The 27580-nt window shown below is 42.5% G+C and overlaps 1 long non-coding RNA gene across 3 annotated transcripts in view; it reads left to right on the forward strand.

Annotated features, from left to right (window-relative positions):
- LOC140458921 (uncharacterized) overlaps positions 1–26881 on the forward strand; it is a 50815-nt gene extending 23934 nt beyond the window's left edge. For 2 of the 3 annotated variants that reach the window (XR_011953749.1, XR_011953750.1), the window contains 3 exons: positions 725–851; positions 7679–7806; positions 8337–10758. This is a non-coding gene — a long non-coding RNA (uncharacterized lncRNA). Of the gene's footprint in view, positions 1–724; positions 852–7678; positions 7807–8336; positions 10759–26262 lie in introns of those variants that run through there. The other variant, XR_011953751.1, reaches the window with a different exon arrangement.
- The last annotated feature ends 699 nt before the right edge of the window (positions 26882–27580 follow it).

The following is a 27580-nucleotide window of genomic DNA, read 5'->3' on the forward strand; positions in this document are numbered from 1 at the left end:
TCGTGCCACTCGGGAGGCATTAAACCAGTGAGGGAGTCGGGGTAATCCTAAAGAGATAGTGAGAAAAGAGGTGAGTCTGAGGCTGGTACTGTTCACCAGTCAGACTGTCAAGGCAGGCAAGAGCAAGTCACAGAATGAGGTGGGACGGACCAGTTGCACTGCATTTATTTCAGTGCAAGAGACCTGACAGGTCAGGCAGGTGGGCTCAGGGTATGGTTTTGAACATGGCACTGGGATATTACAGCAATTACAGAGGCATCACTCAGGGATGGATAGGATGAACAGCTTAATGTTCCAGGATACAGATGCGAAAGAAAGGGGGCAACAGAGCAGGGAGAGAGGTGTTTTTGATTAGGGATAACATAATGGCTGGGCTTCGGGAGGATATTCCTGGGAGTACATCCAGGCAAGTTATTTGGTTGGTCCTGAGAAATAAGAAAGGGATTACCATCTTACTGGGATTGTATTATAGACTCTCTCCCAATGGTCAGCGGGGAATTGAGACACAATTTTACCAGGACACCTCAGTTATCTGTAAGAATAATATGGATACAATGATAAGTGGTTTTAACTTTACCAACATGGCCTCGGAGTGCTGTAGTATTAAGGGCTTGGATGGAAAGGTATTTGTTCAGTGTGTACGAGAACATTTCAGAGTCAGTTTGTAGGATGTACCTGCTAGAGAAGGAACAAAACATGACCTGTTTTCTTTATTCATTCACAGGATGAGGCTGTCACTGGCTCGACCAGCATTTATTGCTGCGTTTACCCAGAGGGCAGTTTACCCAGAGGGCAGTTAAGAGGCTGGTACACGTTGCTCTAGGTCTGGAGTCCCATGCAGACCAGACCAGGTAAGGATGGCATTTTCCTTCCCTAAAGGTCATGAGTGAACCACATTGGTTTTTCCAACAATTGACAATGGACTTCTTGTCGTCACTAGATTTTTTTCCAGATATTTATTGAATTCACGTTCCAAAATCTGCCGTGATGGGATTCAAACCCGGGTCCCCAGAACGTTATCTGGGTCTATGGATTAACTGTCGAGCGATAAGTTCACTCCGTCATCGCTGCCTGTTAGGAAATGAGGCAGGGTGAGTGACTGAGGTATCAGTGGAGCAGCGCATCAGCACCAAAAATCCCACAGTATTGTGGCTCAGTGGTTAGCGCTGCTTCCTCAGCACCAGGGACCTGGGTTTGATTCCAGTCTCGGGCAACTGTCTGTGCTGGAGTTGGCACTTTCTCCCCAGTGTCTGTAAGAGTTTCCTTCGGGTGTTCCAGTTTGCTCCCACAGTCCAAAGATGTGTAGGTTAGTTGGATCAACCATGTTATATTGCCCATAGTGTCTAGATGCAGTATGAGGTTTTGGGATGTGCAGGCAAATCTCTGCCTGATGTGAAAAGCTCCTTTTGGGGAGGTGTGTCCGCATTTCCCATGGCGGCAAGGGAGGGTCAAGGGTGTGGAGCGTGGGTTGGTGGGAGGGTGTGGCCCGAACAAGGAAGGCGCAGTGGGAATGGTCTCTGCGGAACACAGATAGAGGTGGGGAGGGAAATATGTCTCTGGTGGTGGGGTCTGACTTTAGGTAGCAGAAATAACAGAAGTTAATGCGCTGCGTCTGGAGATGAGTGGAGTGGAAGGTGAAGAACGCAGGGTTATATTCTTTATTGTGGCTGGAGGGGTGGGGTAAAGGCGGAGGTGCGGGAAGTGGAGGGTATGTGTTGGAGCGCATTGTTGATCAAGTCAGAGGAAAATTACAGTCCTTGAAGTCGGCCTTTCTGGGATGTCCTGGAGTAGGATCCAAAGAGATTAAACAAATATATCACAGACAAAAGATTAACTGGACCAGAGAATAGGACCCCTTAAAGGTCAACAAGGCTGTCTATGGAACCACAGGGGGTGCAAAAGATATGGAAATATTTCACGTCATTTTTACTGGAGAAGTGTATGGAAGCTCGAGAGTTTGGAGAAATAATCAGTGATAACTTGAAAAGTGTCCGTGTTACAGAGGAGGTGGGACTGGATGTCCTAAATCGCATCAATGTGGATAAAGCCCTGGAAAATGATCAGATGTATCCTAGAACTTTCTGGAAATCTAGGGAAGTGATTGTTGGGCCTCTCCTGAGGTATTTGTATCGTTGATAGCGACAGGTGAGGTGCCACTTTTTTTAAAAGTGGTAAGGAGAGGCCATGGAACAAGAGAACAGTGAGCCTGAAGTCGGTGGCAGGCAAGTTGTTGGAAGGGATTCTGAGGGACAGGATATCCATGTGTTTGGAAAAGTAAGGAATGATCAGGGAGAGTCAATGTGGCTTTGTACATGCACAATTGGGTCTCACTAACTTGAGTGAGTGTTTTGAAGTGACAAAGAAAATTGATTAAACCAGGCGGTGAACGTTGTTAATATGGACATTCAACAAGGTTCCACAAAGCAGACTGGTTCGCAGGGTTAGATAACATGGAATGCAGGGAGAGCAAGCCATTACAAAACTACCTTGAAGGTAGGAGACAGAGGATGATGATGGAGGGTTGCTTTGCGGACTGGAGGCCTGTGAGCAGCAATGTGCTGCAAGGATGGATATTGGGCCCTGAAATAAATGACTTGGGTGTGAATATATGAGATATGGTCAGTAGGTTTACAGAAGACACCAAAATTGGAGATGTAGTGGAGAGTGAAGAAGGTTAGTTCAGAATACAACAGGATCTTGATCAGATGGGCCACTGGAGCAAGGAATGGCAGATGGAGTTCAATTTAGATAAATGTGAGCTGTTGTATTTTGGAAAGGCAAATCAGGGCAGGACTTATACACTTAATGGTAAAGTCCTGGGGAACATTGCTGAACAAAGGGACCTTGGAGTGCAGGTTCCTAGTTCCTTGAAAGTACAGTCACAGGTAAGCAAGGGAGTGAATGCAGCATTTGGTACGCTCCCCGTTATTGGTCAATGCATTGAATGCAGCTGTTGTGACGTCATATTGTGGCTGGACAGGGAACTGATTAAGGCCCTTCTGGAATTCTGTTTTCAGTTCCAATCTCCCTGTTCTTAAAATAATGTTGAGAAACTTGAAAGGTTTCAGAAAACGTTTGGAAGGATTTTGCCAGGATTGGGACGGTTTGAGCTATTGGGAAAGGCTGAATAGGCTGTGAGTATATTCCCTGGAGAGTTGGAGGCTGAGAGGTGATCTTATAAAATCATAAAGGTATGGATAAGGTGAGCAGTCAGGGACATTTTGCCAAGTTCGGTTGGTCCAGAACGAGAGGGTACAGGCATAAGGTGAGAGGGAAAAGATTTAAAAGGGATCTAAGGGGCATCTTATTCATGTTGAGGGCATTGCAAGTATGGAATGAACTGCCAGAGGAAGGGGTGAAGGCTAGCACAATTGCAGCATTTAAAAGGCATTTGATTTGGGTACATGAAGAGGAAGGTTTTAGAGGGATAAGGGTGAACCGCTGGCAAATGGGACTCCATTAATGCTCTCCGTTATTGGTCAATGCATTGAATACAGAAGCTGGGATGTCATATTGTGGTTGGACAGGACATTGATTAAGCCACGTCTGGAATTCTGTTTTCAGTTTGAATTTCTCTGTTCTGGGAAGGATGTTGTGAAACTTGAAAAGGTTTGGACAAGATTTACAAAAACGTTGCCAGAATTGGAGGATTTGGCCTACAGGGAGAGGCTGAATAGGCTGGGGCTATTTTCTCTGGTGAGTCCAAGACTGAGAGGTGACTTCATGGAGATTTATAAAATCACGAGGGGTGTGAATAAGGTGAGCAGCCGGGGTACTATTTCCTCAGGTTAGGTGGGTCCAAAACTAGAGCACCTGGGTTTAAGTTGAGAGGGCAAAGATTTAAAAGGGATCTAAGTGGCAACGTTTTCAAGCTGAGTGTGGTGTGTGTATGGGAGGGGCTACCAGATGAAGTAGTGGAGGCTGATAAAATCACAACATTTAAAAGGCTTCCAATTGGGTACATGAATAGGAAGGGTTTTGATGGATGCAGGCCAATAGATGGTAAATGGGAATCCATTAGTTTAGGATTCCTTGTTGGCACAGACGAATTGGACCAAAGGTCTGTTTCTTTGATCTTAATAAATTAAGATGCATTCCTCTATTTTGCGGAGAGCTAGCTGAAGCACAGATAATTATCCTTGGAGCTGAGAAGGTGAAGCAGTGATTTCGACCTGGTGCAGATTTGGTTCCAAGGTCTTGAATTTGCAGAGAGAGAGAGAGGAATTGTTAACACTGTCATAATTTTTAGTAACTACTTTCAAGTAATTGGCAAATAATACAAGGTGAAAATGTGAACACTATTTTACTCAGTAAGTTCTGAGCATCTGGAACAGTCTGAACGACACAGATTCAGCAGATATTCTGAAACAGACTTAGAATTTTACTTTTTAAGGAAAGATTTGGGGGGCTATGGGCACGTGGGAGGGGACTTGGGACAGGCTTGCAGCAGGTTGAATAGCCCCCAGGCCCTGTGCTCTGTGATACTGCCCCATTCACTGTGAATGATGAAGCTCATCCCAGGGCAGAGAGAGTGATCAGCCCTCCACTCTCATCACAATGGGGCCCGGCTGATTGACGGCAGCTCCAGACCAATGGGAGGAGAGTCTGTGCGGTCCTGCAGCCAATGGGATTGAATGAGGGGTGTGGCCAGCAAGACAACACCTGTCGATGAGCTGTGCAGGTGCACTGTCACTGTTTGGGGTTGGGAGAGACAGCAGAGACTGGGACAGAGGCTGTGGGACCTGAATTACAAACTCCCGGTAAATTAAAACCAAAAGAACTGCGGAAGATGTAAATCAGAAACAACGGGATTGTTGTAAAGGAGTTCATTCTCGGTCATGGATTGTAATCCATTGGCATTGTCACGTCGGTTCCAGTGCCGTGGGGAAACACTGGAAATATGATGAATGTAATGTAGGTTTCAGTTATTAAACTGTAAAAAGTGCAGAACAATTTACAAGGATGTTGCCAGGTCTCAGGGGTCTGAATTATAGGGAGAGGTTGGACAAGTGAGGATTTTATGTTCAGAGCAGAGGAAACTGAGGGGGTTCTTTTCTAGAAGTGTATAAGACCATGAGAGGCATGGATAAGGTGAATGCACTCAGTCTTTTTCCCAAGAACTCAAGGATTTGACGGCTTGATTGGATCAGTTTAAGATTAGAGGAGAAAGAATAAAAGGGAAGCTGAGGAGCAACTGTTTTACACAGAGGGTGGTACATATATGGAATGAGCTGGCAGTGGAAGTGGTTCAGGCAGGAACACTCACAACAGGTAAAAGATATTTGGACAAATACATGGGTAGGAAAGGGTCAGAACCAAATGGGCCAAGTGCAGGATGGACAGCGTGGATGGACATTCTGGTCGGCATGGGCTAGTTTGGGCCAAAGGGCCTGTCTCTGCTGCAGGATGCTATGACTCTAAGTGCATTTGCTATTTCTCCGATTAACTCTGTTGGTATCCTGGGATGTATTCCATCAGGGCAATGAGACTTGTCTACCTTTAGCTCCATTAACTTGTCCAGCTCTAACTCTTTCGTGATAATGGTTATTATCTAGATTCTCACCTTCCTTAGTCTCCTTATCAATTACTGGCATGTTCTTCGTATCCTCCACTATGAAGACTGACTGCTGTGTGCTCATATTCCTGAACCCTGCTGGATAGGAATAACTAGGCACAGAACTCTGAGAGGTCTTCTTTGAGTCTTTATTGATGAGACACGGCAGTTACCTGGATAGTGTACATGCAGAACACCTCCAGGCAGCATCAGGTAACTCCCCGCCTGTCCGATGTGCCGCTCCCATTTTTATACCTTTGTGGTTTGGGACTTTGAATAGAGACTGTCTCTCAGTATTATCTCCATGGCAACTGCAGTTAGAAAGTCTAGTTCAGTTCAGCACTTTGTGGTTAAACCACACACCCCTCCCCCACGCCCCCGTGGCTCCCTCAAGTATCTGACAGGCGCTTCAGTTTCAGTGGGGCTGTCTGTCAGGATTCTGATGTGGAGCAGCCGGGGTTGGGGTGGGGTGGACAAAGTTAAAAACCACACATCACCAGGTTATAGTCCAACAGGATTATTTGGAAGTACAAGCTTTTGGAGTGTGCTGTGATTTTTAATTTAATCAGGATTATCTCTATGGTAACAGTTAAGTGCTTCAACAATTACAGAGGCAATATGTTCCCCTCTAGCAGTGTGAACTGATATTCTGGCCCTGGGGATAGTTATTCATCACTTTTCTCCCCCAATCCCATCTCGCTTTGTATTGATCTTTAAAGTTTTTCTAATCTCCTTGGTCTTTGCCAATCTGTGTGCATTCTATTTCAGTTTGATAGACTCCCTTATTTCCTCAGACACCCCCGGCAGATTATTCCTTTTCCTACAGTCCTTCCTTTTCCCTGATATATACTTTTGCTGAGCATTTCAAAAAAATTGTTTTGATATTCCCGCACTGTCCGTCAACTTTCCCACCATAAAGTCTTTGTTTTCAATCTACATTAGCCAACTCCTGCCTCATCCTATTGTAGTCTCCTTTTGTTTAAGCACTGGATCTTGGGAGTGGATCTAATCTTTCAGCTTTCCATCTGTGTTCTAAGTTCAACCAGACTTCTCAGAATTCTTTTATCCGATTACGAGGGGAGGCGATGTTTCCTGGGTGTTTTGGTTTTCATTGTCAGAGACCTTGGCTTTGTAATAAAGTACAGGATAGATATTCACAACAGAGTATTCTGGACGCTGCGAATGTATGACACAATCTAAAACCATAAATCACTCTCTCCCATCAGTTTAAAATTGCAAAATCATTATCTCCTACACACTTCCTCACGATCTAAGCTTGGAATGCTAATCCACCTGACTATCTGTCATTTTCCGAAAATCTCCTTTGGTGAAGGTGGTGAGTTTTGGATTCAGCTTTCCAGTTATTACCTTAAGAAGATAAGCACTGGGCACAGGAGAACCAGCCCCACCATGTAATACAGTGATGATTGAGCTCACCTCGGTCTCAGCTGGATTTTCCCGCCTGCTCTCTCTCACGTTTCAACTCATTGCAAATTAAAAATCTGTATCTCATCATTATAATTGGCTCATTGCCCTGGCATCCACTGCATTTTGAATAGGGAATTCCACAGATTCACAACACATTTTGACAAGTACATTCTTCCTCATGAGAATAGAATAGAGTCCCTATAGTGCAGAAACAGGGTATTCATCCATTGAGTCCACACCAACCCTACAATGAACATCCCATTCAGATCCACTCGTTCCCTGTAACATTCCATTTCCCATGGCTAATTGTCTAACCGGCACGTGCATGGACGCTATCAACAATTTAGCATGAGCAATCCACCTAACCTGCACATCTTTGGACTGTGTGAGGAAACTGGTGAACTGCATGAAACCATGCAAACATGGGGAGAATGTGTAAACTCCACACAATCGCCTAAGGTCCCTGACGCTGTGAGGCAGAAGTGCTAGCCACTGAGCCACCTCTGCTTCAAACCTACTGCGCCTTATTAACCTCCCTATCCCCCAATTGGCTGAATCTATGTTCCTTACGTCAGAAATCAGGTTGTCTAAGCGGATGTCTCAGTAAATCCCAGTGACAGCCCACATGTCCCGTGTGTCTGAATGGGGATCCGATACACAACATCCTCCATCCAACACTTTTCATTCACGTTCCAGAGACAGGGCTCCAGTGGCTGCATGAGGACTGCAACTCCCAAATTCCGTGGCAGGGAGCGCACGTTTGTGGTGAACCTGGCACTGCACACATACAGAATGTGGGTGTGTTTTGGAGCGTGTGCTTTGGGGTAAGTAGTGGAAAGTATTTCACACTGTGATTGTCTGGAGGAGGAACGTATTTGCTTGTAGTATTGATCTGTTGGAGGGTCAAAGTGTCACCACACCCACATGGGACCAAGTTACATTCCCAACTTGTCATAACACTGGAATCGACCAATGAGAAACAAAGAAGGATGTGACCCATTCTCCCAGACTGAAGGTTCCTCTTCTGTCCAGGATCTGCCACCTCCCTGTCTGTTTCCTTTTGTTTCATTCTGCTGTTACATTATTGACTTGCAGCAACTGAAGGGAAAGGAAGTGAACCCAGAAAGGGTGCAGAGTCTAACCAGGGACGGGATGTGGTGGCATAGACCTGTTTATCAACAACTCCATGAGAATGTGGAGGGTGTACATTAGGGGGTAGGAGAGTCAGAATGGTGAGAGAGAGTAAGTGGGCTGGAGGGTTACAGCTTTGGGGGAAGAAAGGGGAAAAAGATATTCCAGAGAAACTAGAATAGTCTGTTCTGAGTTTCTCATCTGTGCATGTTCCTTTATACAGGGTGCTAGATGGTGAAGATTTGCAGACTGAAATATCAACATCAGGTGCCGATCCTGATAAAGTTAATCAGAATTTGAAGAATCAAAGATGGAGAATCACTCGGCCAAAATCCTGTAACACTCTCCCTCCCAGCATTGTCGGTCTATCTGTGCCAAATGGACTGTGAATGGTTCAAGACAGCAGCTCACTACCATCTTCTCAACGGTAACGAGAGATGGGGTATAAATGCTGGCTGAGCCAGTGATGCCCATATCCTGGAAACGGTTTCTATCCCTAGTTGCTGAAACCCAATTGATGTTACTGCAGGATGATGAGGGATGCTGAGTGCATTCTCCAGGAGGCAGCACCATCACATTACCCCACCTACACCCACACAGTAACACCGCAACATCACTGGAACAAAAGGCAGTGAAGCCAAAGGAGGACTTAGATATAGTTCTTCGAGGTAAAGTCATGAAAGGGGATTGGAACACAGCAGGAACAGGAGACTGAGCTGGATGGTCAGCTGTTTCCCCTTGAATGGTGGAGCAGGATTGAAAGGCTGAATGGTCTCCTGCTGCGATCTCCTAGGTATGTATATAGTCATGGAGCCCGGGTAGGAAGAAGGGGGCAGGAATTCTCCAGGAGATTGCACTTCCACATCAGTTTTCAGTGAGGGATGGTTTGATGGATTTTATTTAACATTTATCTTTAACACAAGGTTTGTGAATTTGGTTTTAAAATATTGTAGCTATTTATTCCACAATAAATAAAACTAAAAGAAAAGAAATGAAACTACCTGAATATAACAGTTTTTAAAAATTTCAAACGCCCTGTAAAACAAAATCCTGTGTATTCCCAGACACCATCCCTTTCCAGTTACTCAAACTCCAGGGAAATATTTCCTCCCTGTCTGAACCTTTGGTTTGATTTAACTGTTTTTCAGTTCTCCTTCTGTGAGCTGTGAAGTGTTCTTTTTCCCCCAATTTCTCCTACCCAGAAGTGTTATCTCACACAACTGAGCAACCTTCCCACGTTCATCATTACGCCATTTTGGGTTTTTGTTAATATATAATCACCAGCAGTAAACCACCCGTGTAACCAATCGAATATTTACACACAAAGCCCATTACGGGCAAAGCAAGCTATTACAAATGACTGATTTGGTCCCTTCCCACTCTAAGTAGAGTTAGGGGTGAGATGGCAGCAGTGGAGATAAAGCACTGTATCCCCTGCGATGCCCACCTCTGTCTGAAGGCATCGAGAGCATTGATACATACCACATTCTCCTTCTCCAAGGACACCCTGCTTTATCCTCAATCATAGAATAGAATCCCAACAGTGTGGCAGGAGAGAATTGGTCCATCAAACCCCACCAACTCCAAAGAGCATCCCACCTGGAGCACTCCATCCTTTTGACACTGCATTTCCCATGGCTGATCCACTGAGTCTGCACAATCCTGGACACTGTGGACAATTTCGCACAACTGCTCCACCTAACCCACAAATATTTGAACTGTGCGAGGAAACCAGAGCACCTGGAGGGGGCCCACACAATCTTAGGGGAATGTGCAAACTCCAAACAGACTGTTGACCAAGGCTGGACTCCAACCTTGTACCTGGTGCTGTGAAGCAGCAGTGCTATAATCACATTTTAAATCAAAACAGATGATCCCTGCTCATTGTCACGTTGCTGTTTGTGGAGACTTATTGCCCAGAGAGACATCCTGAGATGCAGAAAGAGACAATATAAATTCAGTCAACTCCAGCCGAGTTAATGTGATTAACAACAACATCAATACTCCAACAGTGCCATCAGACCTCGTACCTACTCTATCATTTATGATTTTTAACCCATGAGAAGTTTGTTACCAGCTTCGATGACAGCCATAATGCTCTGACCACTTTGACGGAGCCAGTGCAAGTCAGTTCTAATAGTTATCAACAGATTGAATCTAAACAGGATGCCCCACAACAGGAAGTGCTCTGACACTCAATGCCCGTAAGCCAAGGTCATTTTCCTAAAACCACTCACGTCTGGTAATACCATTGAAGATATTTTACACAGTAACCTTTCAGTCTCAATTGTCAGTTCCAGTCCATGAAGCAGTCAGTAACATGCACCAGTGAATTGAATTCTAACAGCAGCATTGCCCTGACAGGAGAGATTGAGGAGTTTGAAGCTGTCTTCTCTGGAGTATCTAAACATGAAACACTTCAAATGAACAAAAATCTTAAAGAGCTCGAGAGGATAGATACAGGAAGGATGTGCTCTCTGGCTGGTGTGCTTGGAATAAAATAAGCACTAACTACGGTATCTTCACCCAGCATCCCCTTTAGCTGCATAAAAGTTTAATATTTATTTGCTGCTCTAATTACACTCCCAGTTTTAACTGCTGTAATGTTGATGACTATGCAAATGTATAAAATATAATTTAATCCATCCCAAAACCTCTCTGTACCTGTGTCTCACTTGTGCTCACCGAGACACTCATTCAATCTGACCTCTTTACAAACCCTGCCCGGATATTTCCTTAGAGGGCTCAGAATGAAATATTCACAGAATTGTTACTGTGCAAAAGGAGGCTGATTGCCTCATCAGCTCTCCAAAGGATCACCTCACTGAATGCTATTATTCTCCCTTTACCCCATAAACCTTCCCATTCGTCCGATTCTAATAACACCGGCGAGTTCACAAGTAACCACAGCGATTGGATTTGTTTTGTTTGTTCATGGGATCATGGCATCACTTGCTGGGACAGCATTTGTCATCCATTCTAACTGCCCAGGAGATGGTTCAGAGTCAACCATGTTATTCAGTGTCTAGTTTCATATGTAGACTGGACCAGGTCAGAGTTAATACAGTTTCCCAGACCCAATGACATGAAGAGTTGATTTCTGGCCTATTATCTTATTTCTGAAATGATAATGAATAATTTTTGCAGTTGAATTAAAAGTGAAAGACCAAAATGTGTTTTATTCTGATTGACCACATCTTCCTATTTTCTCAGTTGTTATTGACAGTCTCATTCCTCTCGCACCAGAACCTGTTCCAGAGAGTGTTACAGAAAAGGCAGAATGGTCAGCTGCAGGTGGTCACTTGACCGGTCACTGGATCCAAAGGTTCACTCTCCACAGATGCTACCAGATCTGCTGAATTTTTCCAGCAATTTCTGTTTTTGTTCCTGATTTCCCAGCATTTGCAGATGTTTCGTGTTTGAATATTGATCTTGCCTGTTGCAGAGGAGTTTATTGATGAGTTTGGAGAGTTTTGAACATTGCAACTTAGGCCACAAATCAGCCACGATCTATTGAATGGCAGAGCAGGGTTGAAGGGCTGAATGGCCTCCTCCTGTTCCAATGAAAGTTACCCATCGGCAGCTTGTTGTTACATTTCCCCTCACTGCTCACTTCACCTCCATGTCTAACACACTGTTACTGACTGAACAAACCTCCTGCTCATGTTCAGTGGCTCCCTCTACTGCCACCCGGATTTAACTCTCATCATGGGATGCTGTCTCGTGTTACTGCGGGAATGCCCACAAGGACTCATCCTGGAGCGTTATCCCGTGGGATCCAAAAATCCCGTTTATTTCCTTCTTCCTATTTCACTCTCAGTTTAAACCCATTCTCCTGTCATGCTCTTCAACATGCCCATGTGGGTGGACTAGAGGCAGCTGGCACCTGAGATTGAATCTGCCTCCCCCCACAATCAGGGATTTGGGAAAACACTCAGACAATGATCTATCCATCTGATTGTTGACTCAGACAGATAGGCAGAAAGAAAGATGCACATTTAGATAGCACCTTTGATGACCCGGGGCAATGAAACATGCTTCCAACCCAATGATTTCAACTTTAATCTCTGAAACACAGACACAAAGCTTCCTACTTGTACCAGGTTGCCTCTCAGCCTTCTCTTTTCTTAAAAGTTTTAAGCTGTTAAGCCTTTCCTGGTGATTATAACCTCTGTGTTTCTGTCAGAGTTGTGACTGAACCTTTATTTTCCTGTTGTGAGTGATGCTAGTAGCAGAAACAGTTCCTGACTTGTGAGGGGTTTCGGTTGGAGTATTTATATTTACACATTCTTTCCCACCCTCACATACAGTGTGAAATTGATGTTAAACAGAAGGAAAGGATTGAGTGAGCATCCACAGAAACACAAAAGGCAGCATGTGTACCTGAGTTGAATGAACCTGGATTTAGGAAAATGTTACAACAATCACAACTAGTTAGAATTACAGAATCCCTTAGGCGCACAAAGAGACTATCCAGTCCATCGAGTCTGCAATGAACTGCTGTCCCACCCTACCTCCATAACCCCACATTTAGCATGGCTAACCCAACCCACCTAACCTACGCACTACAGGCCACGTTAGCACGGCCAATCCATCAAACCGGCACATCTGTGGGAGGGTCACATATTATGTCTAAGTGCTCAGGATTGTGGATGAAGGCTCACAAATACATGCCTCTGACGCTAATCCTCTTTTTTTTCAAAATAAAATCTGGGGGAAACTGCAGCCAGAAAGATTTCCAATTATCTCATGAGGAAGAGAATTCAAAACTCGTGCCACTGACCCAGGGGGCGCAGTGAAGTCACAGAGGTCTGGGAACCATCAGAAATGTAATGAGTTGTGAGCAAGGTGGGGGTGAGACAAGGATAAAAAGACAGTCTGTCACATGGGGGAAGGCAGGAGAGATTAAACAGTAGAAATGGTAGTCCCTCAAGGCCACAGCGAATGGAGTTAGGGCTTGGAAAGAAACAAGGAAACAAGCTGTCAAATAAATATATTTAAAAAACAGATTATAACAACATCGAGGGCAGAGTACACAGTCTGAAATTGCTGCTCTCGTTGGTGAGTACAGAACGCTGTAAAGCCTGGGTCATTCTATTACAGCCAACACATGCAGGATAGGCCAAGTGGCCTCGATCTGTGCTGTAACTTTCTGATAAATTTATTCTGACATTTGGAATTCAGGTCGGATGATGTTCATAAATTCTCAAATTGGACTTGACTTTAATATTCTGGAGAAATGTTAAATCAATCACAATGATCCCATTCTGCAGACTTTAATCCACAGCCCTGCATGTTCCAGCATCTCAGTTACATCCATGTCCTTTTATTCTAATGTGATGCTGGTTACTGCCTCTGCCACCCCATCAATGCGTTCCTGCTCCCCACCATCTCCGAGTGAAATGAATTCTTCCCTCCCTTCTTTCTGGGAATTAGTTTCAATCTAAATCCTCCAGTTTCTGACCTCACAGTTAATGAATAGCTCCTTCCTATCCACTCGATCTGGATTCCTCAGCATTTTATCACTTTAATTAAATCTCAGCTCATCCTCCTCGGAAATCATCCCCAGCCTCTCCAATTTTTTCTCAGAGCAGAAATTTTCCAATTGTAGAAGTATTCTGATCAATCTCCTCTGTACCCTCTCTGGTGTGATCACATCAACCCTGGAATGTGGGGATCAGAAGTATGTGCAGTACTTTAACTGCAGTCAAACAAATGTTCCTGACATTTCCCATGTCACCTCCGTGTTCTTGTGGTTGTCGCTCAGACAAGAAGTGTCCTGGTTTTCCCACATGGAACTGGATGTGCACTCCATGGGGCTGGGATTCCATACCATGTGTTTATTTGTTAATTAATCCTAAATTAACTTCAGATTAAAACAACATTATCAGCTCCCCATTATACTCCAGCCACCGTACTTTTTAAAATCTCTTTAAAATTATTACTATCTCAACACAACAGGCTTTAAGTTGCTGATCAAGTATTCAGATGTCTCCACTGTTACAATCACTTGAAGATTATCTTCACCTTCAGCTACATTTGGTGAATTGAACACTGATTGTAAATATATGAATATCAAACGGACTTGAGTTTTATGGTAATTAATCCAGTCTGACATTCTTGTTGGTTAATATCTTGAAGAGAACTGTCCTCAGAACTCCAGGTGTGCTCTGACTTCATTCACAACTGGATGTGGCTGGACTGCAGATCTTAGATCTGTTCTGTTGTTTCCTGGATTGCTTTGCCTGTCTATCACTTTCTGCTTATGCTGCTTGGAACACAAGTAGTCCTCTGGTAACTTCATCAGGTTAACACCTCATTTTTAGGTATTCATGGTGCTGTTACTGACATGCCCTCCTGAATTCTCTCAGTTGAATGAGGATTGATCCTCTGGTTTGATGGTAAGAGGCAAGTTGGGGAATATGCTGGGCCGTGATTCTGTAAATTTTGTTGGAGTACAATTCTACTGCTGTTGGTGGAAGGAAAGGGCTAAACTCTTGCACTGTAAGCCATATATGTAAGAAGCTACATGCAGTATCATGAACACTGATTGGCCAAGAAATGAATTGCGAGCATCACTGTACAATGATGCAGGATCATAACTGCAACAAGGGGAGATTAAGAACCAACTTGACATAGGAGTAGGGAAAGAAGCAGCTGATCACATTGTCTCATTAATAGTCACAAAGAGACTCTGTGAGATTATTGTACTGTTGGAGTTGAGGATGGAGGAGATCGGGGAGATGGAGAGCCCTTCTACAGAAACTAATTTGTCTGAGAGTTATGGGATCGACTTGATTGCCATGCATTTAATAGAAAGTTAATTGAAACTGTTTTTATCCCCAAAAGATAACAAGACAATAGAAACAAACCCCAGAATACATGGTTCAGAGATGGATGTCAATAGACCATCAACATCCAACTCCTGCAATTATTCAGCAAACGTATGTGTGATTACCCTGTTCTGATGAACCAGAAAATCACTGTTCACTCTGTGCAGGTGGACAGCGATGTGGGGAAGGATTGGCCGAGTGGTATTGTCACGAGACAGTTAATCCAAAGCCCCAGATAACGTTCTGGAGACCTGGGTTCAAAGCCTGCTGCAGCAGATGCGGGGGATTTGAATTCAATTAATAAAATTTCTGGAATTTAAGAGTTTAATAATGACCATTAATCGATTGCCAGAAAAACCCATCTGGTTCAGTAATGCCCTTTCAGGAAGTAAGCTGCCATCCTTACCTGGTCTGGCCAACATTGTGACCTCAGACCCACAGCAATGTGGTCGACTCTTACCTGCCCTCTGGGCAATTAGTGATGGGCAGTAAATGCTGCCGGGCCAGCGACACCCTCATCCTGTGAATGAATAAAGGAAAATAAAAATCTCTACCCAGTGTGAATCTGTACATGTTCAACAATGTTGTGAACATTTCCAAAGCTAAGATCTCTATGTGCAAAACGTTATGAGCTGCCAAAACCATTGTTCATTACTTGGCGTGAACAAGAGAAAAAGATCCTTCAACTTGTGGTTATGAGTAAATTCATTGGTGTCTCAGCAGGATGGATGCCTGAGTGAATCCCTTCACACAGAGCAGGTGAACAGCTTCTCCCCAGTCTGACGGGTTTGGCCAATTTCTAGGTGGGATGGGTAAAGAATTCCCTTCTGGCATTCCCCACGTTTCCAGAGTCGGTCCCTAGTGTGCCTGCACTGGTGTTTTGCCATTTCAGATAAATGCTGGCAGAGTGTTATACACACCGTTACACCCCCCCTCCCCTCCCCTCCCCCACCCCAGAACCAAGTATAAAACAGTAAACATTATCTCCTGCTGCGGAGGGACATCCTGTATTGGTCTGAGTAGGAACACTGAGCCGATTTACCTCAATGACAATTTAATCGGTGACCAGAGCAAGTTAAGCAAGTCCAAATAAAATGCATTGTAGCACAGAAAGAGGCCCATCAAATCCAAGCTGGCTCTCTGTAGCAGAATCCAATATTCTCATTCTCCATCCATCCCCCAAACTCTGCAAGTTTATTTCCCTCAGAACTGATCTAATTGTTTTTATCAATCATTCATCTTCTCTCCCTGCACCACCATAATAGGCAGCATGTTCTGCATATTTCCAGCCAATACAGTCAGCAGAAACACTTGCTCATCTCCTGCTGTCTCAAAATCTCATATCTGATCTTAATTCTTGTGCCATCATCTGTCGAATACAGATATTTTTGTCTGTTATATCTCGGTGTGTTATAATCTTATACAGCTTTATCAAAAATGTATTTAACTTATTTACTTCCATGAAAATAGCAATCTCTTCAAATCAATCCAGTGACTGCATTTTCATCATCAGTGAACCACTCCAGTAAGTCTGTACTCCACACCCTGAAGATCACTCATATCCTTCCTTGTTAATGTCTGTTTTGTTCCACAAATCCAGACGACACAAGTTTTCTGCACAACAGCAGTGGCTTTATTATTGGACAGCTGGCAAGAATTTCAAAGCATCTCTAAAGTAGCCGAGTGTCTACTTGTACAGACTCTTCTTCATGAATCTCTGCCTTACCCACAGAGACAGTATATTTAATAAGAATTAGACAAAGGCATATCAGTCACATGGGTGATTGTCATTACATAGTTTAAAGCAGGTAATTATGAATTTAAAAAGCTTGATGAATGCCAATGTCCTGTGATAATGTGTGATGGATTACAGAAACGGATTATCGTATTGTCCACGATTATGTGTTGATGGGAAGAGATTAAGGCAGAAGGGTTCTTCTTTCAGTGAATGGGGGATTCACTTACCTATGCTCATATGGAGGGGAAGTAGTGAGACAATGGGAGCAGGAGGCAGTTTAACAGGGTTGTGCCCAGGACTCTCAGTCTCTGATTATCTGTCCGTCTGCAACTTCCCCTCTCAGCTCTTGCAGTCGCTTTGTCAGTTCTTTCACAAATTGTTTCACCCTATCCTTGCCATTGTACATCTCCTGCCCTCCCACTACCATACCCTCTGGCAGCTGCATAGTCCATCCGGTCACTATTTCAAAGGGGGATTGCTCAGTTCCCTTTGCTGGGGTTGACGTCAGTTTCATTAGGATTGTGGGGAGTACACTAACCCATCCCTGCCTGTCTCTGTCAGGGCCTTAGTCAGACTAGCTTTCAGTGTCTGCTTCATTCCTTCTACTGTCCCTGAGCTCTGGGGGTGGGATGTGAGATGGGATTTCTGCTCAGTACCAAACAGGCCACAGAGCTGCTTAACTTCGTTTCCTGGAACATGTGTCCCTTGGTCAGAATCTGCAGGGGAATGCTTCCACCCTTTGAGTAAACCTGTTTATTAAGACCCAGCAGGATTTCCTTCCCTGGGATTGGGATGGGGGTGTATGTAAAATCCATCTGTAATTGTTTCCCTGAGTCCCTGGGTCCCTTCGGCTGCCTCCATTTTATCCTGATTGTTTTCCCTGGCTCACACTGTGTACAGACTACACCCCTTCGACAAAACCTTCTTGTTCCAGAACACCCCTGTAGTTGATCATTCGATATTGCATTTTATCCTGCTCAATATGGGCCAGCCCATGATATGTTTTTAATAATGTTTGTCTTATACAGTGGCACTGCTGGATCATCCTATGTCCTATTACTGCCCCACCCTTTTCCCATTCCTGTTTCTCCTGCTATGGGACTGTTTCTGGAAATGTCTTTAAACTTTCCTTTCTCGCTTCTGTAGCTACTGCCACTGCATCCTCCTCAAATGTCTGCACTGTTTCAGTAAGTATGCTCACCCATGCTCACCAACTATCCTGTTGGTGTGGGGTTTCTACTTTCCTATCAGCTCTAATCTTCATTATTGCTGCTTCACTGGGAAAGTTAGCTGCTTCCAATAACTCTCTGACCTGTTCTTCATGCTCAATGTGGTCCACAGACAGGGTGATATACCTTCACCGAGCCCAGTCATGAACTATACCAAAGGCATGCTGACTGCGTGCATTTTGCCCCCCTCACCCCTGGTTAATGTCCGCGCTTCTGCCAGGGCTCCTGATGGTTCTCTATTTCTGGATAATTCCTCACAAAATTCCCACAATAATTAAACAATCCTAAAGTTTGCCTGATCCCTGTACGGTGTGCGGGTGGATAGTTTTATAATCATAGTTTTTGTTCCCGCTGGGTCTGTTCCCTCTCCCTTCCTGATTTGATCTCCCCAATGTGATATCCCCGTTCCGTCTCTCCCTACCTTCCCAGTTTCACTCTCTGTGTGTTAATTTTAAGCCTGGCCTGGCTAACCTGATCCAATACTCTGTATAATATCTGGATATGTTCTTTCTCACTGCTTGAGGTGATGAGGTGTTGGTAAGATCAGTGTGACGAAATCCATCAAACACACATCGGTGGGATATACTGGAATATTGCGGGATCCCTGAGGTAATAGTATCCTGGTGGACTGTTCTCCTCGGTCAGTAAACACCACTCTCTTCTGCCATTCAATGTCCACAGGTATTGACCCAGACTATTTCCAGCTTCTGTCAATCTATCACTGTCACAATTACTGCCTCTTCAGCCCCAGCTTTGATGAGATCCCATTTGTGTGGGGAATGAGAGGGCCCTCGATCTCTACAGAGTCGATAGATAACAACCCACTATCCTGTTTGATTTACACAGACCGCTGAGTGGGTCCGAGCTATAACCCACCAGATTCTCTGACTGTCCCAGTCTCCCTGCAATGTAGCTACTCCAGAGAATTTGCCTCTCCTTTTCTTTCTGTCCCAGTCCTGGCCGGAGCATCCCCATGTTTAAATTCGGGTGTTGATGTCAATAGTTGCCATTTTAGAAAAAATAGGAACAACTCCCAGAATGGTCCCTTCTTGAGTGTCACACCTCCATATCTGAATACGTTTTGTCATACTCCTGGTCTACATCGGGACAGGTTTGCTTCATCCACCTTCCTAGGTTCCCTCTCCGACTGCTCTCATTTTAGTAATTGAGGGGGTGAGGGGTAAATCCTTATCGGTAACTGACAAAGATGCTCCGGTGTTAGAATCATGCAAGTGTTAGCCCCTTAACAGCACGTCAATGAATATTCATGGGCTATGCATATACCTACATGAACACAGGCCACTCACAATGTGAACACCTATCTCCCTCTCTCTGCCTACATTCCTTGTCGATGTGCTCTTTCCTGCTTCCCTTGTAACATTGTGGGTCTGATTACCCTCCCTGTACTGCAGCTATTCCCCTGTGTTTCTGTGTTTGCCTCAGCTCTCATGGTCCAATTCAGAATGTGGTTAGAATTATCTCCCACTGAGAGTCCCATGTTTATAATTACAGTTAAATAGGGTCCCATGTCATCTTTTAAATGCATCAAACCGATATCATCATCACAGTTTGGGGTGTGGTAATCCCCCGTGGTCCTTACACACCTCAGTCTTCCTCTCTGTATGATCCTCGATATTACCCTTGGTTCCCTGAGACACCAAGGTTATTTTAGCCCATTCAGCCTGTCCCCTCCCCAGTGTGTCCCTGTAATATCTGTAAATGCCTGGAGGCACTCATCAGCTGTGCACTGGGGGGAACCGACTCTCACCCTCACCCTCTCATTGCAGGTACAGTTTCTGCTGTACACTTCAGGGCATCTTGGGCCGAGGGAGGGTCCATACATCATCTTCGGTGAGACTGTGTACCTCTCCTAATTCATCCATATTGTCCCAATAAGGCCCATTATTACCATTTCTCTATCAGGCTGGGTGTTCATTCACCAACATCTGTTATTCAGCGGGTGAACGGTTCAGGTTTGGTTTCTGTCAGTTCCCTTTGTTGCTCCCTACTGTTTAAGTTGAGCTTTGATGCCCAGTGGTGCCATAGAGAGGGCCTTCTGGGCCTTATAGGGCAGTGGGTCATCCCACCCATTGTCGTCCCTCTGTCCATACGTGGGCGCTTTGTCATCTAACCCGTTCCAGTCAGTGTCACCATCCTCACTGCCTTCTGAGGAGAGCGGGGCACTAGGTACCTCCCCCCACTGTAACTACCACCTGGCCCTTTGGCTTTAAGGCCTCACGTCTGAGAGCCACCACCTTCACTTGTTCCTGTTTCCCATAATAATGTAACACATCCTGTCATTCCTGGAATAAAACAGAGCAAAATGTAAATTTGGTTTTACTTGAAATATTAATAATTTGACATTTACTTTACATATCTATAGAGGTGAAAATTCTACTATGATTATTTAAGTGAATTTAACGTGATCATACAATGAAAATAACTGATAGTCAATGACAATGAATGAACTGAATAATATGTGATTATTTGTACAAGTTCTTGCAATGAAAATTCAATTTTATTTAATGTTTGTCACCCATTACAACATGGGCATTGTTATTAGGGAATAAATTAATGGAAGGATATCAGAGAAAATAAATAGACTTTAATTTTAGCTTCACTGCAATAATGAACCAAAACAATATTTAGAAATATGGTTAAACTACATAACAAAGTTTCCAGTGTCATTATTGACATGAAAACAATTTTAGTTTGCAAGTTGTTTTATACTAAGAATAATTGAAAATGAATTGTGATTTGGAATACACCATTTAAAATATATTTTGAAGAGAATAATCAGATACTTTTTTGGAGGAAATTAGGAATGGCAGTAAATATATATTCATTGATATTAATAGTTTTAAATGTTGAGAAGTTGACTGGGATTATTTGTTTGAGAGTGGCTGCATGATTATAAAGACCAATTCACCATTTTCATTGCACTGTTGGTTTCACTAGAATCTGTTGTGGTCTGAGCTCTTGTTCTGTGCAGTGGACTGTCACTAATAGCTTAATTAACCTGCGAGTCCCTGATCAGGTTTCCTTTGTCTGTAAGTCAGTCTGTAAGTGAGCAACACACCTCCTTTTGTGGGGGGAAATAAGTGGCAGATCACACTGAGAATGGTTTCTAGCACACACCATCAGCAGGGAAGGGTTTTTTCTAAAGATTTCCAATCTCTATCTACAAATCTGATTTGTCATTTTGTGGAGGATTCAGCCCCTTTGTTCTGAGCTGTTTTTATACAAGCAGTTGGTTCATTATGTCTTTGCCAAGAATGTTGTTTACTTTTCCCTATTACTGTGATTCTGCAGGTTCGCATATTCTGTGAGTCAGTAATGTTCAGTAACTGAACATTGAATGATTTTGTCTCTAACAGAACAGTGGCCTTGTTTTCAGTTAAGTATTCACTTTCCATTTCCTGGTTGTATTGAATGTTCCAGAACCAGACTCTGAGCAATGTTTCCATTCACTTGTGTTGGAGTCACTGACAGCCACATGATCAGTCAGTTTCAGCAGTTTGAATTCAATAATCATCTAGAATTATGAGTCTATTGATGAAATTATTCTCGATTGTCAGGAAAAACCCATCTCGGTCACTGATGTCCTTTAGGGAATGAAGCTGCCATCCTTACCTGATCTAGTCTACATGTGACCCCTGACCCACAGCAATGTGGTTGACTCTTACCTGCCCTCTGGGTAATAAATGCTGCCCATAGCCAGTGGCACCTACATCCAGTGAATGAATTTTCAACAAAGCTCTTAGTCCTGTGTCATGTGAGAAAGAAGCAGAAGGTGACCTTTCAGCCCCTCAAGCCCATCCAACATTCAATAAGGCCAGGCCTGATCTGTTAGTGATTTGTGTTCCATCTTCCCCCAACGTCCCTTAACAAGAACCTATCAACCTGTGTCTTAAAAATATTCATTGAGCCCACCTTCTGGGGCAGAGAGTTCCAAAGTTGCACAGCCCTCTGAGAGGAAATAAATCTCCTCATCTCTGTCCTGAAAGGGTGAATCTAATTTTAAAGCAGTTCTCTTGAGTTCACGTATGACCCACAAGAGGAAACATCCTTTCCACATCCTCCTTAACAAACCATTCAGGATCTTAGACACTTCAGTCATGTCACCCCTCACTCTCCCAAACTCCGGCTGAAACAAATCCAGCCTGTCCAACCGATCCACATTTTATTACTGTCACACCGGGTTGAAATGTTGTGTTGTGTTTATTATGCAGTGAATGCGTTGTTCCACTGTGTGGGCTCTAAGAGTCAACGTGAGCCATACTAGCTTTCCTGTCTCACTGTGTTACATATATCTTACATCACTGTGGTGATCCTATCCCTCCCTACCTCATATAACCAAAAAGAATGGCAGAGAGAGATCAAGGAAAGTTGTGAGAAAATGTGTTGTTGCCGAAAAGGTACTTGGTCTGTTTGTAGAGATTGCATTGTAATTGAAGTAACCAGTTAATGAAAAGTTACTGACAAAATATTTGAAGTGGAGTTGCTGCTGGTGATGGAAATGCTGCTGGTTGGTATAAGAGAGGGCTGGGGGGAATACTGTACTGATGAGAAAGTTGAGCAAGGTAACCTTTTATCTTTGTCAATAAGAAGAGGCAGAGATTGCAGCTAGGACAGCGTTGGAGCTGTTTTGATCTTGCAGACGTTATTTTAATATTTATTTGATGTGATGTGGGTGTCACTGGCTGGGCCCAGCATTTATTACCCGTCCCTAGTTACCCTTGAGAAATTGGTGCTGAGCTGTCTTCTTGAACCGCTGCAGTCTACCTGCTGTGGGTTGACCCACAATACCATTGGGGTGGGGATTTCCAGGACATTCACCCACCGACAGTGAAGGAATGGCAATGTATTCCCAAGTCAGGTTGGGTTAGTAACTTGGAGGGGAACTTGAAGGTAGTTGTATTTCCATCTAGCTGCTGCCTTTGTCCTTCGAGATGGAAGTGGCCATGGGTTCCTTGAGTGCTGTTAGGGCTGCACTAATCCAGGCAAGTGGGGAGTATTCCATCACACTCCTGACTTGTGCCTGGTAGCTGTAGGGCAGGCTTTCAGGAGCCAGGAGTTGAATTACTCCTGTAGCCTCTGTATTTGTGTGGTGAGACCAATTCAGTTTCTGATCAATGATTATCCCCAGGATAATGTTGATAGTGGGTGTTCAGTAATGGTAACAGCATTGAATGTCAAGTGATGGTGGTTAGGTCATTTCTTATACGTGATGGTCGCAGCCTGCATTTGTGTGGCATGTATGTTACTTGCCCCTTGTCAGCCCAAACCTGGATATTGTCCAGATCTAGTTGTTCTTGGGGTTGGACTGCTTCAGTACCTGAGGAGTTAATTGTTTATCAACGTTCAATAATTACAAAATTATGCAAATTCCTTTTTCTATCAAATGTCATGGACTGTATCTTGTGGTCACTCTGATATTAACTTTCGTTATCTCCTTATTTTCTTCCTAATTCAGACACAAATGTTTGAACATCGATCAGGATTAAATTAAATAATTTAAAAACATACGTTTCTACATGTAAACTAATTGAATGAAATCCATTCCTTCTGTATTGTCTGCATTTTGAGCAAAAGTCATTTCTTTTCAATAATTACTGAATGGCTCATTTATTGTCCTCAATCCATCAATCCAGCTGTTATATTTTAGTCTTCAGTTTACCGATCTTAATGATGTCTAATCAACATCAGAGCAAAGGGCTTTTAAAATGTTGAGTCAACTTATTTGTTCTGATTACAACATATATTATGAATTCATTATCCTTATAATAATTACAGAATAATTTGTTTGTCTTTCTAACATGTCTAGTCAGATCCATATTTTAATTTAATCCATTGTTTCATTTAATCCATTGTAACAATACTATTGATTTCAGGTCAAGTATCCCACAGTGGAACCAATGATTTTGCATCCAGCATGCTTTGAAAACTGACTTTTGCTCATTTGAATAATCACAGTAATCTCAGCCTTATAAGTTCAGAGAACTGTAATTACTTTTCACTGCAGTGATTGCTGTTCATGTCTACACATTGCACAGTCATATAGCAACATTAAATATCTCCTTCCTTGAAGTGCACTGATATATTTTCAAAAATCTATGTGTTGCTAATATGTAACTATTGTTCAGTTCAGTAAGGGGTATAAATGTGCAATAATAGCTCAGTACGTGAACTGATGTGAATATATTGCCGTGTACAAACTCACAATCATTGTGAAAATCAATTTTTATTTTAACCATGGAAACACAGTTGAATTAATTCAATTATATTTCACTTTAATGTTCGCATTCATTGTATTTCTAGTCACAATAAGAGTGAACTATTTCATGTGACAAAATTATTTAAAATTCATGTCACTTTTTCATGGACACAAAGTAGAATTAACACCCATTTTTGCTTTCCTTTACCCATCACAGTCAAGTTTGAATTGTAGAAAGTTAGACTGATACAGCATGAAATCAGGCCATTCAGCCCAACTTGGCATTCTGGCCAGGTTTCCGAAACTAAACTAGTCCCATTTTCCTGTGTTTGTCCCATATCCCTCTGGATGTTTTCTATCCATGTAACTGTCCGAAAGTCTTTTAGATGTTGTAATTGTACCAGCTGCTGACTTTCCTCTCACATCTCATCTCAATATGCCAAACACACGTTGTGAAAAGAGTTGCCCCTCAGATCCCTTTTAAAACTTTCCCCCTCACCTTAATAACATTCATACTTTAATCAGTGACCTGAAGCAAATAAATTCAAGATATTGTGACCATTATAATCAACAACAGATACAAGTTGAGAAAATGTTGGATTGAAAAGTAATTCAATTGACACTTAGATATTTTCTAATCAACTCTGAGGTGCTTTGACACATCTCGGTTTAAGGTAGGAATTGAACGCCTGCCTCCTGGTCTATTAGTACAGACATTACCAGAGCCCTCCATAATGTTCCCATGCAGGAAGGGCAGGACTATAATCACATACTTACTGTGGTTACTCACAGGGAAAACTGCTCAGATATTTATCATGCTAATTGGACTGGGATTGTATTAGACAGTTCCATTGTGTAATGGATAAAAAGAATGATGGAACGAAGCGACAATGATCTTAAATAAATATAAGTCTCATGATAATCAAATAAGTCAATATGTTTGAAGCAGTTATTCATATACATAAATTAACATTGACCTCCTTTGTAACGCACATGAATTGGAAATAAAGCATTGGCCATTCAATGTGACTACTCAGCGAAAGACAACTTTCTTTAGTTTCACAAAATTGTGATTTCTAAGAATTCAAGATTTATTGTAAAAGAATAGAGCAAACATTTGTTAATTCAGGTTTGTGTACACAAGAAACACGTGAAATTTAAATAATGTTTAATGTGAAAAATAGTTAGCTCTTTTGTAATAATCAGAAATATAGAAATGTTAGCATTGAAGTGAAATACAATCAGTACAAGAACGCAAAAAACTGTGGATGCTGGAACTCAGAAACAAAATCAGTAATTGCTGGAAAACAACTCAGCAGGTCTGGCAGCATCTGTGGGAAGCATTCAGTGTTAATACTTTGGGTCCAGTGACCCTTCTTCAGAATGTACTTTTGCTCACAGCCAATTCACTCTAACTAAGCTTCCACACTGAAAATTATTTTGCTCAGATTAAGAGATTGGAGAGTGCAATATTGTTTGTCAGTTGATGTATTGAGCCATTGTTCCACATCGACAGCTGGATATATTGCATTCAAACAATGATTACCAGTTAGACATTAGCAATAATTAGTTTTAAAATGGCTGAAACCAAATTTAAGGTTGATAAGAAAATCCTTATTGCAATGTAATTGGGCAGTATATCGGAAAAAACTGAAATATTGAAGTGAAAAATAATTAGCCATCTCTTAATTGATAAGGCTAATTAATAATTGTTCCATTAATATGAGAATTCAAATATAAGAGAATGAGATAGTTACTATGAGTGTGGAGTGAGAAAACTTTGGTTGATTACAGGTGTGTTGACCTGAAAAGAATGTTAATATTTCATTATGATACTGGCACTAAGAAATAATGGATTCAACTAAAATGTGAATCTCATGATGGTGTGAGAGTTGAAATGACAATTAAATAATAATTAATATCAGAACTCAACACGTAAAATGATTCAATATATTCAAAGCAGTTTGTACGGGATATTCATTAAGATCAGTAAACTGAGAATTAAAATATTGGGTTAATTTAAAACAAAAATCACACCTTCAGAGATATTCATCAGAATTGTTTTGTAATTGAAAAAACCTCATTTATTCAAGAATTCTGCATTTCCCTCATTTTCTGTCTTTTTTCCACAGGGATCTGTACTGGAACCCTTCTGGTTATGATACAAATATATAGAAGACACATGAATTAAAATCTAATTGGGTGAGTTAATAAGCTTGCAGATGATACAAAGTATTCGCACCTGCACTAAAATGCAGAAGGTTGTCGAAGAATGCAGCAGGAGAAAAAGATAAACTGCAGCTATGGGCAGAGAAATTAAAGGTAAAGCTTAATCCATACAAGTGTGAGGTGTCTCACTTTGGGAGCTCAAATGTTAAGGAAAAGTAGATAGTCAATGGCAGGACCCTGAACAGCTTTGTTGTTCAAAGGTATCTTGGCATTCAAGACCATGGCTCCCTGAAAGTGTCCATGCAAGTAGATCGGGTGGTAAGGAAGGCAAATGGCATGCTGGCCTTTATTCATCAGGGAACTGGTTACAAGAGTCAGGATATCATGTTGCAACTTCATAAGATTTTGGTTAAAGCATACTTAAAGTATTTATTTACTTCTGTTCGCCACATTACAGGAAGAATATGGAGGATTTGGAGAGGGTACAGAGGGCATTTACCAGGATGCTGCCTGGATTTGGAGACGCTGCTTTTTTGTGGAGTGGCGGTGGCTGTGGGGAAGAATTGATTGAAGTCTGTACAATCATGAGATACATAGGTAGAGTTGTCAGTCAGGAAGTTTCTTCCCAGAGTTGAACCGTCAAAACTATGAGGCAAGCATTTCAGGCTTGGGGGGTGGGGGGAGTTCAAGGGGCATGTGAGGGGCAATTATTTTTTACACAGGGAGTGGCAGGTGTCTGGAATGAACTTCAAGGGTTGGTGGTGGAGGCAGATACATTAAGGCTATTTAATGTTCATTTAGATAATTTGGATGGATATGGATCAAGGGTCGGCAGAAGGGATGAGTTTCTTTTGCATTATGTTCAGCATTCCTGTGCTGCACAGATTTTTGAGAGAAAACTAATATCTCACTCATATGACATTTAATCTAATCAATATTTAGCCACTGGTGTCAGAAATAGGAAGAAAATAAGTAGAGAACGAACTTGAGTATAATCTAAAGATAGAGTTAATGACATTTACAGAGGTAATTTTTTGATTTTTTAAAATTATAATATTAATAACTTTGGAGATGTGTTGAAAATGTTTGCAGTTACTGATGTGCTGAGCCAAAATTACCCTTTTTAAACTGAAGATTGGACTAGAAACCTGTTAGAAAACTTGAAAATATTCAGTCAGGTGTGATGCACACCATAATTTAATCCATTGATTATTACTGCCAATACTACAATAAAAAAAATCAGGTCTACACCAAAAAGCATCGATTTTCCATCCAATGCTC

Source organism: Chiloscyllium punctatum, chromosome 34, assembly GCF_047496795.1.
Source record: "Chiloscyllium punctatum isolate Juve2018m chromosome 34, sChiPun1.3, whole genome shotgun sequence".
Classification (NCBI taxonomy): Eukaryota; Metazoa; Chordata; class Chondrichthyes; order Orectolobiformes; family Hemiscylliidae; genus Chiloscyllium; species Chiloscyllium punctatum.